The sequence below is a fragment of the Aethalodelphis obliquidens genome, unplaced genomic scaffold (assembly GCF_003676395.1).
Source record: "Aethalodelphis obliquidens isolate GAN/ISIS:26980383/991018 unplaced genomic scaffold, ASM367639v1 scaffold9, whole genome shotgun sequence".
Taxonomy (NCBI): Eukaryota; Metazoa; Chordata; class Mammalia; order Artiodactyla; family Delphinidae; genus Aethalodelphis; species Aethalodelphis obliquidens.
Window position 1 is genome coordinate 524,957 of NW_020837953.1, and position 5,492 is coordinate 530,448.

A 5,492-nucleotide genomic window follows, 5' to 3' on the forward strand; every position below is an offset into this window, starting at 1 on the left:
TGCAACTTCAATGCACATTTTCCTTTGGCTTGATGTTTCTCCTATCTGCTGACCCTGGCTCAAGAGGGGCCATTCTCCATGGACTCACACTTGCTGGAGTCCCTTCTCCCAGGAGGTTCAACTGGACAGATCTTAAAAGGTCTGGAGCTTAGCTCTCTCTTCAGCATTTCCCACATCTGGTCCATGGGAAATACTCATCCCTTGTCTCATCAAATTAAGGGTGTGCAGGACTTTCCCCAGCTCAGCAGCCCTCTCCTGATTCCACCATCAAAGTGGCCAGTCATTCTGTTTCTCAGCTTCTAGATTTCCCAGTGGATGTTGGCATTCAGGCCATGGTTATATGTGCCAACATGTTGCTCTCTCCCTGTGGCCAAGTGGAAGCCCCGTCACTTAGCTAGAAATGAAGGAGGTGGATCCCTCTATCACCAACTCCCCATCTTTCAACAACTCACACACACACCCCTTTCTAAGAAGGTTTAGGAACTCAAAGTATTGTTCAAAGAGTTCTAGAATACACATGCCAATTAGAAAAGGCAAGGGCTGTCCATTTTAAGGTCACTGGGTATACTTTCTACTTAGCTGTTTCAAGGTTAGGAAGAATCACTTATCCAATTACATGAGACAATGACAGCTCTTTCCTAGAATGGATGAAAAGAAAAGGATGATGCTGAGAAAAGAATTCCAACCCTAATTTAAGAAAGACACTATGAAAATAATGTCAGTATTTCAAATGACATATCAAAGGAGGGGCACTAGGCAATCAGATAGCTTTTTCCTAAGAGTGACCTTATTGGAGTATAATTGCTTTACAATGGTGTGTTAGTTTCTGCTGTATAGCAAAGTGAATCAGCTATACATATACATATATCCCCATATCTCCTCCCTCTTGTGTCTCCCTCCCACCCTCCCTATCCCACCCCTTTAAGTGGTCACAAAGCACTGAGCTGATCTCCCTGTGCTATGTGGCTGCTTCCCACTAACTATCTATTTTACATTTGGTAGTGTATATATGTCCATGCCACTCTGTCACTTCAGAGTGACCTTATTTTTAACACAGACCACCAGGAAGAGTGAAATACAAGAACAGAATTTCCTTTGCCCATGATCACCTCTATCTTAGAACTTCCATACTAACCAGGGAAATTTCTTTGTTGGAAAAGTGTTAGATGGAAGAGAAGTAGAGGCTACTCAAGCAGTTGTTTTTATTGTTGTTGTTGTTTCTCTTGTATGACTAAAGAACATTTATCTACTCAACAAACATATTTTGAGCAGCCCCATGTGCTAGGAGCTGAAGAGAGAATAGTAAAGAAGATGCTAAAAAGGGGCTTATAGTCTAGATAGAAAAGCATGCTGATTTTAGTGTTATTTTGCTATTCAAATTAGAAAAATTCTTACAGGAATCTGTAGCATAACCTACAGTATTTTTCAGAGAAATTCGTGTTGAGGAACAGTTATTTTGTATTTTACCACTTAATATGCAGGTTACCAGACATTCTGAATTCAAAAGGCAGTGAAAAATGGAAGAAAATATAGAATGAAATGGATAGGAATCATTACAAACAAATGTTAATTTTAATAATAATGTCATAAATTATGATTATTATAATAGCTATTTTTACAAATAACCTTTATTGAGCACTTGACCAAGTGTCAGACCTTATGCCAAGGACTTTCACGGATTATCTCATTTAATTTTCATAACAGAACATTTAGATAAGTATATTATTATCTCCATTTTATAGATGCGGGATTTGAGGCATGACTAGTAGGTGACAGAGCCAGATTTGAAAAGCGCTGAGTTTTAACCATTTCTTCATGAAATCTGGGAGTGAAAATGTACTACACACATTCCCTCAGTAGTCAATTCTCCACTGGAGTGGGTTTTAGATGGGATCCATCCTCAGTGGATTATTGCGGATAACCCATGGTTTGTCAGTCACAAGGGAAAGGTTTCTGGTGCTCAACTCTATTTTGTGAATTTTAATGTGTGCAAATAATAAGAATTTTCTCCCAAAACGTATTTGTTCCATTAATATTATCACCCTTGCCTGTTTTGTGTTGGAAAATCAGTGACGTCCCGTTGTAAGCTTTCATCTTAATTGTCTTCAATGAAATTGTACTGAAAGAAGGAAGGCATTTGGAAGCAATGAGCTTCAGGGAGTCTTCCAGGCATCTCGGAATATCACAGCCTTCGTGAAGTGTTCTCATTGCCTGTGGGATGTGTGGGCCCCAAATTCATGGCCCCAAATTCATGGCCTCCTTCACAAGGGAGTCTTCCCCTTCTCCAGCAGAACTGAGCTCCTCTGTGAGATCACTTCCTTGACTGTCTGTCTCCCACCAGTGCTCCATTAGTGGCTCTGAAGCCCTCTTTCAGAAGCAGAAAGAAGCCCATGGTTCCAAGCTGAGGTGCTGAGGGTCCACTGCTATGCCCTTGACCACACGGAGTCAAATTTTAGGAATATCTGCTAGAAAAAAAAGAGCAGACCCTCATGCTGAGAGAAAGTCTCCCAAGTGGAGTCGGTTCTCTGGAAAACAACTGGATATGGTGTTGGTCTTTATTACAGTTTCCACAGACTAAAAAAAAAAAGTTGTTTATAAAACAAAAGCCACATCGATTTGATACGGTAACATTTTTGAGAATTTTGTTTTTGCACAGCGGAAACCAGGGCTGATGTGCTCATGGTGGAAATGGAGCCTGTTCAGTTACCCCAAAGCACCTCTCCTAAAACACAAATCTGAGTAAGCCAGGCTCGGCCTTGCCAGGAACAGCCGGCATTGTTTGGCTCTTTGGAGAGACAGGCGAGGCCAGCAAAGCCCTCACACCATGCAACACCACGCTCGCACACCCAGGCTCAGGCCTGCCCTCCGAGGGACGCCTCCAGGGTCCTCACCTTCCCTCCAGTCCCCGGACCGCATGGTGGAGGACACGGTTCTGGCCTGTCCTCGCCAGCGCTAGGACCACCTGGGCAAGAGGAGACTCCTCTCTTGTTTGCAGTTCTGTTCTCAGACAGTGAAAGACGCCAAACGAAACATTCATGTTTCCTGCTGTTTTGAGCCAGATCATGTGAAAACCAAAGAAAATCTATGTTTGCTGGCTTTGAGAACAGGAGTAACTACTTTTTTAAGCACAAAGGAAGCAACTTACAAGGAGCGCCAGACTCACGGTGAGAAAGTAAAATGTGTGGGAATCCTATTAAAATTGGGGCTTTGGGAGACCTCCTATTGGCTGTGTCTTCGTTTTCCATACCACTAGAATAGTTGATTTTCCCTCTTCCTGTCATTCTGTGGTGAAAAATTAAATTCAGTGCTGCAAGCAAAAATTTGGGGGGAAAGATTTCTTATGTTTTGTAGAGTACTGTACTATAGAAACTATTTGGATAGTTATATATATATTATATAATATATTATATATATATTATATAATATATTATATATAATATATTATATATATATTTTTTATATATATATATATAAAACTATTTGGATATATATATATATATTTCCCTACAAAAATGAAAAGAGATACTTCATTTGTTTGATTCATTCAGTATCACGGTGACTTAGGGCTGGACACCAGCAGTCTAGGTTCCTGCTCTCAGGAGTTCACATGTGCTAAGTGGGGGAGATAGACAACAAATTCGTAAACTCTGAAATATATCATGTAATTTCTGACAGTGATAATGCTTTGAGAAAAAGTGAAGCAGGGTGAGGAGATAGAAAATGAATAGGCAAGGTGGTCAGAGAAGGTCTCCAGGAAGAGAAAATAGTTGAACAGAGAGCTGAAGATCTGGAAGGAGTGAGCCATGCACAGTTCTAGAGGAAGGGCATTCCAGGCAAGGCTGGTGGCTCAAGCTGAGTACAGGAGGGAAAATGGTGTTGGATGAGACTGGAAAGGTCAGGGCATGTTGGTTCCTGTTTGCCATGATAAGGAATATAGACTTTATTCCAAGTGTTATGGGAAGCCTTTGAGAGACTTTGTTTACTATCAGCTTATTCTCTACCCAGTTCCAAAAAGAGAGAGAATTTTATCCGTTCATTCGACAGTTACTTATTGATCACTAAGCATATATCAGACTGGGTCCAGTGCTTTAAAAATTATGACCTCTGTCATCAAATGAGGGGATAAGAAAATAACATGAACAACCAGAACAAACATAGAATCAAGAAAGTTGCAAAAGAGAGGGAAAAATATTACTCCTATTAATAATAATGTAAGAAGATAAATTACAAATATTAATGCTGATTAATAAGAATGCTATGCCCTAGGTACTACTCATGTATTTTTTCACATGACTCAATGCCTTATGTATTGTTATTCTTCCTTGTAAACGAGGAAACTGAGGTCAGAAAAGCAAAGTAATATCACAGACCAGAAAGCGATTAAGCTGAGAAGCCGGGATTTGAATCCAGGCTTGTCTGATTCTAAAGCATAAAGTTTCTCTCCTCATAGGAAGGAGCTACTGTGACAAGCTACATATTTTGTAACTCAGTATGTATAACTGCTGCTTCTAAGAATAAGATACTTCATCTAGCAGACTTGGGTCAGATTGGCTTCAGAGATATATTCCAAAGTTAAATGTACCCACTGTAAAGTGGGGTATTAAAATTCTTAAAAAACAATACCCAAACACTGCAAGGAGAAGAGCCCCAAATGATTTTTTCCAGAAAACATGTTACCATCTTTATTAATAGTGTTCTATTTGTTTGTTCCTCAATTTTCTTGTGCCCCCAACTGCATTGTCCCTGGCATAAGTGCAAAAAATCATGTCTGATTGTTCACCATTTTATTTGCAGAGCCTAGCACAGCACCTAAAACACAGTAGGTGCTCAATTAATATTTGTTGAATGAATGAATCAATTAAACTTCATTTTCTTTCTTTCCAGGGCCTGCCTTTACTGCCGTGTACCACTCCAGACAGCATGCAGAGTTGGTGGAGAGTATAATAAACATCAGAGATATTTTGCAATTCATGGCTGACCCATGCTGACCCTTTCTTTAATTAAACCTTCCACTTGTGAATGAATCATTTCTTCCATTAATTAAAATAGGATACACTTATGTCTCTGTAAAGTATGTGTCAAAAGAAAGCATTCCACCTAAAATATATACAGGAGGCGCTGACCACCGTGGAGAGTCATCCATCATAATCTGCTAAAAAGATCAGCTCTGGAATTAGAACGAGCACAATCATCTCTTATGCCCTCCAAAATACAAGTTGCAGCTTCTCACCCGATCCGTCAGCTCCTGTGTTAATATAGGGAGTAAAGCATAGTGTGAAGCCGTAAGAGGACCGTTTATTTTGTAGGGCAGGGCAGGCGGCCCCAGCGCTCCGGTAATGCCATCATCTCTAATAACTGCTTGGAGCCTGTGCTCTCTGGAGACTTGTCTCTTGATTGTTAGAGCTGGAAGGCAGTGGAATCTCACTGTTGCGAGGCTCAACAATTGCTCCTGCAATTCCTCCGAAAGCCAAGAGGATGACTGAGAAATCTGA

The 5,492-nt window shown here is 40.5% G+C and overlaps 1 long non-coding RNA gene across 1 annotated transcript; it reads left to right on the forward strand.

Moving 5' to 3' along the window:
- The first annotated feature begins 2,070 nt into the window (after window positions 1-2,070).
- Window positions 2,071-5,024, forward strand: LOC113622372 (uncharacterized). Its single transcript, XR_003433492.1, has 2 exons — window positions 2,071-3,164; window positions 4,885-5,024. It is a non-coding gene; the product is annotated as an uncharacterized LOC113622372 (long non-coding RNA).
- Window positions 5,025-5,492: the final 468 nt, after the last annotated feature.